This window comes from Aristolochia californica, unplaced genomic scaffold (assembly GCF_029961685.1).
Source record: "Aristolochia californica isolate CCGP_79_NKW_82.1479 unplaced genomic scaffold, dmAriCali1.0.hap1 SCAF_12, whole genome shotgun sequence".
Taxonomy (NCBI): domain Eukaryota; kingdom Viridiplantae; phylum Streptophyta; class Magnoliopsida; order Piperales; family Aristolochiaceae; genus Aristolochia; species Aristolochia californica.
Window position 1 is genome coordinate 20,918,413 of NW_027181793.1, and position 14,168 is coordinate 20,932,580.

Genomic DNA, 14,168 nt, shown 5'->3' on the forward strand with positions numbered 1-14,168 from the left:
GAGTGAGCTGGAGGATCCAACTGTCATCCCCTCGAGAAGACGGTTTCCGTCCTGGAGATACCACGTGACCCAATGCCACGTAGGTAGAGACAATTATAACGACAATGCCCACATGAATCATGATTGAGATGCTGCCAATTTCCACATGCATGAAACTGTTGATGTATGTATGACATGCCTGACAAGACATGATGTATCGATATATCCCGGTTAGGGTTTTCTCTGTCCTCAGATCCTCACTCGCTGTCGTCATTAAAATACTTCGGCATGGCTGTAAGGGCACGTGCCGGATCGGAACCAACCTTTGAAACCAATATGACATCATTATGATGTCATAAAAATAAATAAATCGGGAAAGTTTTCTTTCCTATTTTCGTATTAAGTAAGAATTATCCAATGTGACAATACTACCTCTTAAAATTTTATTTTTTTCTCTATAATAGATATTGGATTTTAGGGTGTCTAATAGATATCGAAAAAACTAATAAGCCTACTCTGATTTCCTTGATATGTCTGGTGTAGAGTATTTTAGTCGTATTATTTTTCCTATTATTAGGAATTTGTTGTTGGGTTTCGATCTATTAGAATAATATAAAGAAGATGCATAAGATTGTTTAAAACCACATGTGTGTCATCTAAACATCAGAGAAGTAGAGCTTAATTTTTTGAGTTTCTTGGTCTTTTTTGTGTGGCTTTTGATTGTGGAGGATTTGTTTTTTCCAAAATTAGCTAAAGGGAGGAGAATTGTCACTTTGTTAGCTAATCTCTAACTCATCCAAAAACCTCTTTCGATAATCAATTGGAAATATTCTTGTTTATCAATTTACATAAGAGTATGCAAATTAATAAAGCAAGAAAGCATTAAGACCAACGATGTTAATACTACATAGATTCATACAAATATTTCAATCTCTATATTTACTTATGCCGAAATATCCAAGATCTATCTTATAATTCTCTCTTTCGATAGCAAAAAAGGAAATTTTTGAGAAAGATGATTCAAGACAATAGAGAATTATGAAGCCATTTATTCCATTTTTATCAACCTAAAATCAAAACAATTAAGGTTTATTAGAGGTAATCAAAGGGGAGGATGACTTATTCAATGGAGGGGGTTTGGTAATTCTATTGTGTGTACCAAAATGGGTTGTGCAAGTTTTGTCTTTAAAGTAAAACAAGATACCACGCAACAAACTCCCATTTTTAGTCTTTTAAGTTCATAGTTTAAGAAGTAAACATAATTTTAGGTTTTTAATTAAAAATAATGATTTTAAAGACATTATTTGTTATTATTATTTTAAATTTTGAATTACTATTAACCAAAATTTATTATTTATATATCAAAATTATGGTTTCCTTTGTCAAAACTACTTTAATTAAGGGTGTGTTTGCCAAAATGCAAATCAAAACCTTTTCATTTGCCTATAATTTTTGTTGTTTGTGCCAATTTTAGAGGATGGAAAAATTCGACTCCGATACTTTTATGCCTCATTTTATCATTAACATGTTTACTTTCTTCATCTCCATCCTCATCTTTCTCTTCCTTGTCTTCTTCTTCTTTGGCTTCATCTTCCTCTTTATCTTCTTCTTTCTCGTCATCTTCTTCTTCTAATTCATTGTCTTCCTCTTCCTCATCTTCCTCAACAGTGAAATTGTGGTTTGGTTGTTCAACTTGCATTCAAATGGTCACCCTTTGAAGTGGCAATGATATAGGGTCAAGTGCAACATCGCTCCTAACCAATACTACTTCTTCATTGTCTTGTTGGACAGTGTGAAACCATCCAGAGGACAAGCCCCGTTGGTAAGCTTTTGTTTCCTCACATGTGGTATTTTACTACTCTGAAACATCATACACATATTGATTCACCACCCTTTGTACGACACACCATAGACCATCATGTTTGAGGTCATTTATGTACTTGTTCCACTTATCATGTTGCACCATGTGTGAGATGCTTATTGATCCTAGTAAACTATTCATCTGTCTTGATGGCATGCCTTCAATTAGTTACATAAAACCATTTATATTTTAGAACATAAATGAAATTCTTATGCAAATCGCACAACTCTATTATCTCAATCACTACCCCATTATAGTTGAAATCACTATCTTTATAGTAACTCTTGACCACAACATTGTTGTTTTGAGCTCTTCACTGTGCTTCGAGATGTTCAATATGGATTTACATACCATTTAGTATGTAAGTTGAGTAGCTACGATGACCAATGAGGCCAAAACCAAGGTTCCAAATGTCACTATGTCCATTTAAAACAAATTTGATATTCTGAAGTCTTTATTTGTGTTGAAAAAACAAATATAATTAGATGAGACCACAATAATGATGAACTATAACATTATCATTTATTTTTATACCCTATTATTAGTATGTAACTAATCTTATTTTTAACCATTTAGCAAACAACACCTCATGTCATTGGCCCACAAATCTATTCCACCGTTAAAAATCTCACCGCCTAAAGTCTTTTTTCTTGTAGTGATTATAATCAACAACTGAAATCAAACATTTTGCCTATTGTTTTTATAGTTTTATAACATAGAGTGATAAATTTTAGGTAAATGACAAAGTATGACTTTTAGGTAAAATGACTAGTTTTTTTTAACTTTTGGCGGATTTTATATTAATGTTTTTTACCCCAAACAATATTTTTAACAAATGGGTATTCTAATTTGGTGTGTACCTCTAGCTCTCTCGATTGATTTGAATTGATTTGCATTGTCCAAGTTTTGCAAAAAAAAAAAAAAAAACAATGGAAGTCTGATTGAATCTCTTTCACTTGTGCTAAGTATTTCAGTGCAATTGATTTGTAAATCCTGACAATCTACTTGGCTTTGATTGTTGAATGAGTGCTTAGGTATTTTGAAATACAAACCTATTAAAAAGGCAAATTTGAACCTATAAAGCAAGCAAGGATTGCACTGTAAATCTAATTAATTACCTTATGTGAGCTAATTGAAAGTAGAAAATCCCTTTGTGGGTCTAAGTGAGTGTACCAAGTTGTTGATCGCAAGTCCCTTTGTAATTCAAACCTTTGTGATATTTTGCTATAGATGACGTTTGGCTGACTTTGAGTTAAATTTCTTTATTGTTGATTTAATAAGTCTACCTATCCGCCACACTCTTTCACTCTAAAGTAATTTTTGAGAGATTTTCAAGATTATGAGTAAAAGTTTGAAATATTTTCCATTAAATGCTCATTAACTTCTCAATACATGGTTTTGTGGGGTATTTATAACTTTTTCAACTAAAAATAGCCATTTTTTGCCCATTTGCAAAAGTTAGTACTTTAACTAATCGATCACTATAAAGTGATTGATCGATCAATTAATCATAACAACTCTTTTTTGTTAGATAGTGACTTATGGATCAATCAATATATTATTGTTGGTTAAGAAAAGTTAAGTTGATCGATCATTTCTACGGGATGATTGATCAACTAGAATTCCCTTTGGTTGTGTAATACAAGTATGATTGATCAATGCATTTCCTACGGTCGATCATGCTTTATGTCCATGATTGGCAAAAAAATTCTCATCGATTAATTAGATGGGATGATCGATCATTCGATGTAAGATTTGCTTGCCTGAGTAGTATTGATCAATCAATCCAAATTAAATGATTGATCAATTGACTATGGTTGATCGATCATGTTTTATAATCTTGACCTTCACACATCTGGATGATCGATCATTGGCAGAGGTTAATCGATCATTCCAGTGCTATTTCAACTAAGTTGACTTTCAAAACATGAGAATGTTTTTATCTAAGTGCTCTAACATGTTTTAAAGAATGTTTACGATGCTCCTAAACATGTTACATGCAATTTATGACCTAAAAATCCATATTCACTATTGTACTCAAAGAATAGAGTTTATGAATACTTTCCTAAATTTACGACTGAGTTTAGACATTTGGCTTTCACATTTGAATTTTACTCTTCTCGTTGTCTTCTTCCTTGTGGGTGTTTCTTCAAGAGATGTCTTTCAATGACGTTTGAGGTCTTGAGTAGGCTTGATCATTTTGAAGTTTTAGACCTTGAGATGCATTGACACTTGAAGGTGAAGTATTTGAAATACTTGGTTTTGAAAATTGTCAGATCAATTGTTTTGTTATCATCAAAAGTAACATGGAAGTCAACCTATGGTCAACAATTGGTGGTGCTCTGCCTTTGAAACAATGGCAAAGTATTCTACTTTTGGTTTAGGGTAGAAGAACCGGATTCCTGCATATGACAAATTGGAAGAGTCCTTGCCTAGCTCAAAGCCAAGGAAGTCAACACAAGCCAAGTGTTGTTGAGACTACAAACCATTTCGTAATTTAGTTCCCTCAACCGAAAGGGGTGGTAAGAGCTAGTTGCCCAAATTTTGGCTAGATCTTTGTTTTTTAACATGTAGCAATTATATTTTGTGTTTCTTTTTGTTGTGGAATGAGCATAGTAGCATGGGGTTCCTAAAAATGCTTCTCTTATTGAGGCTATAGTGGCTTCCGAGTCACTTATAAATTGGTGTAGTGAAATTGCATATCTTGGTTAAGATATGCATCTCAATAGTCGTCTAGGTCTCATTGATACGTTGAACTTGATGGCTATTGGAGAAGATGGAGTTGACTCAAGTAGGAGGTCAAATCGTCTCGTTCTATTATGATCCAACTTTCTATATGATCCTTTTTCTTTTAATGTTGATTTCTCCTTGTACAAAAATGAGGTTACGAAGCTATTTATTGTGTTGGAAAGTATACTTATGGAACTTTCCTTCAAGATATAATTTGTAATTTAAAGTGTTAATCTTGATGGCCAAATTCATCGATTTATTTGAAGCTTTTTTATGTTGCTCACTTCTTTCTATTTGTCTTATCGACCTTTGCTACTTTCAATGTCTTTCCTTAAGAAATTTAGAGTGGTGATGTGTTTATTGTGATGGAAAGTAGACTCAAACGGTTTTTTATAGAGGTACAAAATTTTAATATAAATATGGGATATTGATGGCAAGGGATTTGAGGAAAGTTACCTCTCATACCACTGTAAGAAAGGTGTCCTTAATAAAAAATTTAAAAAATTGAAAACTTAAAAATTATAACAAAATAGGATTTGAGTTTAAGAACATCCATAACCTTGTGATCTATTCAACATATAGATAAAGAGTCATAAATTGACAAGGGTTACTTTGAGAGAAATGCAACTCTAACTCTAACTCCTTTGACATCAATTATGGCTCTTATATAGATTAGGATATCCCCACCTCCAAGTAAATGCCTTATTTCTCTATTAATTATTATTTAGCATTTTGATTACATGAAATACCCCCAAAGTTTCTAATCATAATGATAAAGATGTTGAATTTAGGACCCCAAGATTGAAACCTCAAGCAAGATGAGAAAGGGAGAAGAAAAAAGAGCAAAGAGAGAGAGAGAGAGAGAGAGAGAGAGAGAGCTCGGGTAGAGAGGAGAGAAGAGAAAAGAGAGAGAAAAGAGTTTAGGATAGAGAGAGATTATTCACGAATTGAGAAGTGGAGAGTTTGATTAAATCCTTCAACCAAGACCCCTATTTATACTATTTCAATTACATATTAAGAGATAAGATAGGATCCATAATATCCCTACTTACATCAATCATGATTATCCAAATCTACATAAATCAAGGGAAGATAAATCGATTACATTAATCAAGGAACATTGCCAAATCTTCCAACTCATGTGATAAGGATTCCAGCTCGTGTGATGACTCATCTTGCTACCTCACATGATCATGGTGGGTCCCACCAGCTCATGTGACCATGGTGGATCCCACCTTGTAACAAAGATAAAATACCCCTAAATATTTACCTTAGTAGTCTTCTTCATGGTAGTTTAGGATGACCTGGATTTTTGCTCTTTCATCAAGGAAGACGTCTTATGAAGGTAAAAAAAGTTGTTATCGTTGGATTGATGTTGTTTATGCCTTTGTTTGTTTCCTTGCCTTACTCTCAGGTCAATTCTCCTATGACTTTGCATGTTTCCTTGCCTTCTTTACTTGTTCAAGTCCTCGATCTCCACCATGCAATGCAAGCATGCTCTAGGTAACAAATTACCAAGTCATGAACTAATTTTGCCCAATGTGGCCTCAAGGATCGCGTCCTTGGTGTAAGTTAGTGGGTTTGGTAGTGGGTGCAGGTTTGCAAGTTGCTAAAATCTTTTAATAATGGCATACTGAGACTAAGAGTCTAAAGATTTGGAAATGCTAACAACTGTATGGTGAATGGTAAGTTGAGGAAAGCGACTTTCAGTTAGTCTGCCTAGCGAAGGCCTTCCATTACTGTTTCATTTCTGCCCAAGAGATAGAACTGGTGAGGAAACTAAGCACCTCTTGTGACTTGCACGTTTGCTTCGGTATCTTTTGTGGCATTGGAAGTTTTTAAAAGTTAAAGATTGCATTCTTCATGATTTTGATGTGATCGACTTCACTGCGTGGGAAGGAGGTGGGTGGACGAAAAACATGACATTCCTATAGTTTAGTACATCACATCCAGGCTATGCTTTTCACATTCAATCTCAAAGTTGTATCGTTTAATCAACTTCAGCAAGTGAGTGAATTAGGGGTCATGCTTAGATGGTTGAGGCATTACAAGGGTTTTTTTTATTCTCCTACATTGCCTTTTTCTCATTGTGAGGTAGTGAATTCAAATCTTTCACATCTTGAAACACAATTTTTATTATTTTCAGAAGCTCCAGGTATAGACCTTTCAGTGGTCTAAGTCACTCTTCCCATGAAGTTGTGTGAGTTGAGGTTGGAAGCTGTTTAAAAACTTTCTTCATTAAACCCTTGACACTATCATTTGCTCCTCCCAAAAGTCAGACTACTTTCTCATTTCTACAGAACTCCCTAGGTTCTTCATCAAAACATAATAAGATAATTTAATTAATCCATATCTCTCTTGGAATATCAATTTGAAGTATTAAAAGGAATAAATTGTTAAGGCTATTGAGAAAATTGAAGAGAAAGCTTCACGTTGTGAAGATGTTGTGGAAAATGTGGAATATGCGACTGATAAGGGAAGATGTATTGTTGTAAACAAAACCCTAGAAAGGTTATTACTATAATGTGTTTGTGACATGTTGATTGGTTGAATAAAAGAAGAAAAATCTCCACTTGATGACTATCACAAATTGTAGATTCATCATTCCTATAAAATATTGTTCAATCTAGAAAAACTGAACGACGTTAAATCTCTTTCCATTCATTTTATCAGTTTTCTCTCCTAAAAATAACTTGGTACTAGAGTGGGAAGATCATACTTCCAAGGAGTTGTGATGAACAAGTACAAATATTTTTTTCATGAATTCAATTCTGAGATCTATTCACTTGTGATCTAAGTATAATAGCCCTCTGTGTTGTTCAATTGGTAAAAATAGCTGGATCAATTTGAATCAATAAAAAACAAGTTTTTCTATTGTAATTGATGGAAATTGAGGTTTCACAAAAAAAAAATTGTTGTTTTTAAATCAAATCGTTTGAATGCTTGATCAGCGTTCAAATGCTGATTTTGTTTGGATAATAATCAATGTTTCACAAGATTTGAACAATCAAATATGTTTCTATATGTCATTCAAACAATGCTTTGTGTGAGGTGCACTAGATTTTATCATTCCAATATTTTTTTTCCCATGTGAATGACACTTTGTATGAGGTGCACTAGCCAGGTCATTTGACAATCTTCAATTTGTCATTCAAACGGTACTTTGTGTAAAGTGTTTTGTGCAAGGTGCACTAGACTTGTGATATTTATCCAACATAAAAGGTAAAGTCAATGATTCAATCCCCAAGTTGGACAATTAAAACTATATTGTTTGGCAAAATGTGGTGAGAAATTTCATATGGATCCAAAATTCATTAGAATTTATCGACAAACTTAAATATGTTCTTCCTAAGTTTATTGTTATTGAAGCCAAGAGTATAGATAACGGGGATAAGGGAAAGGAAGGCATTTTGAAAATGGAACAGATTTTGAAAATTTCTAAGTATAGAGAATGGAGTTTGAAAGATGTTGAAGTGATTGGGTGGATTAATGCCACCTTGTCTGTTGATATTTTTATCTCAAGTAACATTGATTTGGAATTCTTATGAGTTTTTAGTAGAGGCTTCATGACGGTTATATTGTAATGATGCAAGGGTTTTTCAATTGAAGTATAGTTATAGACTACAAACTAACAAGGTGATAAAAGTGGTATTGATTTTTATAATTACATTACAGGATTACATGCACACATTTTCAAATTGTTGGGGTTACTCTTACTTCGAGAGACAAGGTTACCAATGTGCTCAGTAGCCTAAGAGAGGAATACAATAACTTCATTGATGCCCTCAATGTTCAAACAAAATTACCTACATTTGAAACACTTCCATTACTTCTATTGCATCTAGAATAGTTTTTTGTTCAAGAAAAGAAACAAAAATCTCAAGAAGCTACTCCTGTTCTAGCTACGGGAGTTCAACAAGGATTTTCTAGAATAAGTAAAACTTGAATAGAGGACCACATGGTAGAACTAGTGGAGGTCATAGAGGTAACAATAACGTGAATGATTCTGAGAGATGTGTTAAAAGTCAATACTAGGGAAACATAACTCACTTTGCCAAGAATTGTTGGACACTTTAGTGGCACTTATAGAACTCAAAGGAAGGATCCTCTAATTCTTCAATTCACTAGCTGCAAAAATCTAATCTAAAGCTCACTAAGGCACGAGATCAAGCATAGGTTATTGATAAAGGTGTTGTTCAAAATGTTACTAGTAACACTTTACTCAAGTATCAAAACGAAGAGGTAGGATTAGAGAGAGCCAACCAGTATTTTCTCTTCTCCTTTGCCACTTTCTTTAAAAGTAGAAGTGGAGGAGGGAGAGCTCCCTTCCCACCACAAATTTCTTATAGTTTTTCTTACATTTATTTATACTTAGATATTGTATAAATTCAATTTCTAATTTAACTTAATTAAACTAGTTCAATTAGAACTTGCCACTTTTCAATTTTGATAGCTACTTTGATTTTTAGAACATTAATATATACAAGTGTAAATTTGTTATATATTAGCTTTAGAAAGAATAGCAAGATTATTCCAATTGAATTGGTTCAATCAGAATTGGCCATTTTTTTTCCAATTTGATAACCAATTTAATTTTGAACGATTGATACATAAAATTTTAGATTATGTTTGAAATCTATATAAAAATATCCACATAATTGAAAAACCATCATATTTTAAAATTTTATAATATTTTTAAAAAGTTTTTTTTTACCTAATTGGATTGGACAATCCAAAGATCAAACTCCAAAGACCAATTAGTCATGTGATTTTGTTTTCATCTATTTTTTTCATTTCCATTAAGTCATGTTGAAATTTTAAAAATATTAGGGTAACAATTACAAAACGTTTTATGATTTTTAGTGGTTCAATTAACATTCATCCCATTAGAGCTATCAATAGAAGTCACTCAAAAAAATGTGAATGAAATTACTTCTTGCCCAATAAATTTTATTCACATGCTACTAGAAATCCATCTGGAAAAGCTTGAGATGAGATCTACTAATCTCATGGAGTGACAAAATCTAGTTTAGTCCAAGCACAAATCCCATTGACCTTGTGGAGAAAGTTTAGATTTCAAATATATATTATAAGAACTCTTCAAATATTAATAAAAAAATTAAAAATTCAAAAGTGAAATAAAAAAAATCTTGGAGGGTGAGGAGAGTACTACTGGTCATAGAATTGTTGAAGAATGATATGTAATTCTACATGAGTAAATTTTGATTTTAAAATGATTGACACTTGATATAGATACAAATTTCATGTAGTTTAAATACACATCCATGAGGGCACATAATTTTGTGGGTACCCTAAAAATTTAAATGTATTTTATATAATTTGTAGTCTTCTCCTTCCTTTCTGATTTTACTAGGAATTCTCTTTTATTTTTAGTTATTTCTCACCAATTTTTATTCGGTTCACTTCATAGAGAATTTAAATTTATTTTAAATTTATTTAGAATTATTATTAAATTTAAATTTCTTCCTTTTTAACCTATGATCCTTCCTAATTCACATTTAAACTACATACTTAGATAAAGATAAAATCTTAAGACCCTTGCTTTGTCCTCCTCAATAATGTGTTTGCACATAAATGAGGGAGCACACAAGAAGGTGTAATAGTAAGCAAAAATGAAAGGGAGGGGAGTTTATTCCCTGTGACTTAATCTGGCTGACTTAGCCATTTATGTAGTTTAACCACTATACCAATAAGGTCATCCATTTTTTGCACTAAGCATATTTTTATGTTTTCGAACTCAAAGGTCAGGTTCAATCCTATTGAATTCAATTCAATCCGCCTATCTAGTTTGCTTCCATTGACATTAACACTTTTCATCAATATCCTCAAATGACAATTGTATAAAAGCAATAATTGTAGTATAAGGGGAGGTGAACCCCTACACTCTTTATTGTGTGGGAGCTCCAAATAGTAAGTGGGAAGGGAAAGAGTGACAACCTCCTCTTGTTCCACTATAAATCCAATCATTTGGATATGTATAGAGTGTGAGGATGGGAATTGCTTTGTTGTCGTTGTTGAGTCACATTCCACTATTGTGTCATATGGGAAAATTCTTTCCTATGCAAACGTGACTAAGGTGACCAACCAAGTCACCTAGGTTTGGCCCAACTCCGAGCTTGAAAGAACCATGATTCGTCCATCGGATTATTTAACAATGGCAACAAGTGATAATGAAAAAAAAAATCTCAATTTCTTTATTTAAGGATTTTCACTTTTACTAAATTTGCTAAACATTGCACTTGGTATAGACATGATTTTTATATGGTTTGTTGAACTTTGAGGTGCTCAGTGGATGGATCCCATCCTAGCCTCTTCAAAGTTGTGCTTCTTTGTGCATTTTGCCATGTGAGATTTTTTTATTTTTTTTTTACTAAATTTTATGTTTAATGCTAGTATGGTAAACCATGGTAAGCATTTCAATTGTGAAAAAATAGAACTTAAACTTCCCTCGATAGTTTGTGACTTGAAAAGTGTTAGATTTAGGATCCCATGAAGAGGAGGAACAAATAAGACATCAGTTAACTGAATCGTGGGAGTAGCAAGAGAATCCCTTCCCAAAAACTTTGGCTTGAGATCCATTTGTTATGGTAACAAACTTTTCTGATAAGTATGGAGACATGGAATGTGACGGACTCTTATTACCTGTAAGATGTTTGAAGGTTCCTAAATCGATAATCCAGGATAAAGAGGATGAAGTGATAGAAGTCACACCTGAGACAGTGGTAGCAATAGCAGTAGGGGAGGAAAATATAGAAGTAGATACCATCAAAGTCTTCATCCTTTGTAATAGTTCAAATCATCATCTGAGATAGACTTCTTTCCTTTCTACCATGTTGTTTTTCCTTTATTCTTTCCAGTGTTATTAACTTATGATTGATTAGCAATAACCCCATCTGGTTTGCATAAAGCTTCCAACAAGTGTCCACTAGATAATTCAATCTTCCACAGTGAATGCACACTCGGTTATTAGTCCTCAAAGGACCAGAACTAGCTCTACCACCTCTTCCTTTGCCACCTTTATAATTTCTACCCATATTCGTATATCATTCAACCATTAATTAAGGAGTATCCGATCCTTCTATGAATAATATCAACCCAACAAGGGAGAGAGGAAATCAACCTGATCTTAAAACCGAATAAAGATGAACCAACTTGATAGAAGAAAACCAACCCAACAAGGGAGAGAGGAAATCAACCTGATCTTAAAACCGAATAAAGATGAACCAACTTGATAGAAGAAAACCAACCCAAACTAAACTAACATTCATCAACAATTATGCCTCAAATAATGATTCCACATGTTGGCCCGTATCATGTAAGGTAGATCTCATGTCTTACGAAATAGTCTTGAAGGACCTATCAAATCTCAAGGTAACCTAAAATAGAACCTTAAGCCAAGGGAGAAAAATTGATGAAAAAGCAATCTGAATCCAGGCAATATCCTTCCTTAATCATGCACTAATTTATTGAGTTAATTACTCCATGTGTGGGCCCACATCAGTCAATCATTTTATATCTTTCTTAATTAAGAAAGTAAATCAAATCATACTCAAAATCTTGCTCAAAATCAACCTCTTTCAAATAAAGGAAACTTTTCTCTTGAATAAAAACACAACTTGTACCAAAATAATCACAATCTTTGACTTCTCTTCTTGCCTTATTTATTTATGGTAGGGAATAAAGAAAAAAAAGGTCAAATCAAGAGATCTCGACGAACTTAAGGATCTCCCAAAGAAGGAACTTTCCTTCTATAACTCAAGCGCCAACTAGCAATGAGAGGTCAAATCTTTGACTTCCTTCTTACATCAAATAAATTAGGAAAGATATTTCAGAGAATAAATTGATATGAGAAGTTTTCAAATAGACAAAAAATCTAGTACTTTCTTGTTTAAAAAAAATCTCCTTTCGACATGTAATTTTTTAAGAAGGAAACTTTCCTTCTAAAGACAAAGCCGCCACCTTGTGTGTCTAAATCAAATCTTTCCTCTTTGATTTTTTTTTAGGAAAGATAATCCACGAAATATCTCAACATGCAAGCCTTCCAACGTGACAAAAAAAACACAAATCGTCTTCCTCACAAAAAAAAAAAAACTTGTGGCAATTCTCAAATCCTTCATGAGTTCAACAAATTGAAACTATCTTACAACCATACCTTCGATCTTTGAGAAAAAATAACACACATATGCACCACTTTTGATCACAAAGCCTGGACGTAGCTAGAAAATAGCATGCCTTGATCCACAAAAAAAATGTAACCAAACTTCACAACAACATTAATCATAAGGTGAGATGATTCAAAAAAATTATGAACGAATCATATCAATTACCATTCTCTTTTCCAAGATTCATAAAAATAGTTATCTCAAGAAAAAATAGAGGAAAAAAACTTATCTCTTATGAGCCAAAAAGACTCAATATTGAACCCTTGTTCAGCAACACACCTTTACCGAAAGAACTTGATGAAGAGCTTGGTTAATCCAGTAGCATAATTTTTGGATCCTAAACCTAATGCTCTGATACCATGTTAGATTTAGGATCCCGTAAAGAGTAAAGGAACTAGGTTAATAGAAAAGGCAACGAGTGAGAGAAAGAAAGAGACGAGTGGGAGAAGGGGAAGAAGAAGAAGGAGGAGGAGGAGGAGGAGAAGGAAAGGAGAGGGAGTTCGACTAAGAGAGTGAGAGAGGTGGGAAGGAGGATTAGGTTAAATAACTTTCTAATCCTCCCCCCTTAATGTATTTATAATGATGAGAAAATCAATAATTACCCTTTACCCTTTACCCTTTACCCTTTACCCTAAGGAAAGAGAAGGAGGAAGGAGGATTAGGTTAAGTGTCGTCCTAATCCTCTCCCTTAATGTATTTATAATAATGAGAAAGTCAATAATTATATCATTACCCTTTACCCCTAAGGAGGGAGAAAAATGAACAAAAATCAAAACTAATTTACATCATGCCACTACTCTGAGCTTATCTTCCAACAAAATGGAAGTTGGGACCAATGGAGACAGAATATCTTCCCAATGTAGAAGGATAAAAGAGCTAGGGAGGTGAAGATATGCAACTTAAATCTTGGAGTTGTAAAGGGATGAGAGTTCCCACCTCTTATATAATGGTAACATTATGCATTGTTAAATGGGAGATGTGCCAATTGATACACTTGAGAAGTCTCAAATTTTGATATAGGTGAACCATCTTGGAACACTAAGAGACCTACCCCGACTCTAACCCATATTGTCCCATTACTTTTTTTGAGAAAAAAAAATCAAAAAAATGAAAGTAGTTGAGGAAAAGAAAAATAGGTCGTAAATTTCTTAATTCTTATTGCAATAAACCTCTTTGCAAGTGAGTATATTTTTGGAAATGACTATCACATTTTGAATTTGGGCTACACCAGCTTTTTTTCCCGTAATTTTTCTTTAAAAAATATAATATTTTTAAGTAGCCACTTACTAATTAATAATAAAAAATGATAAAAAGTAAAAATATAAAATAGATAATAATATTTAATAAATATAAATAATAAATAAAATAAAAATAAAATACAAGTTTTCAATTGAGATAATAAGACTTAGAATCAA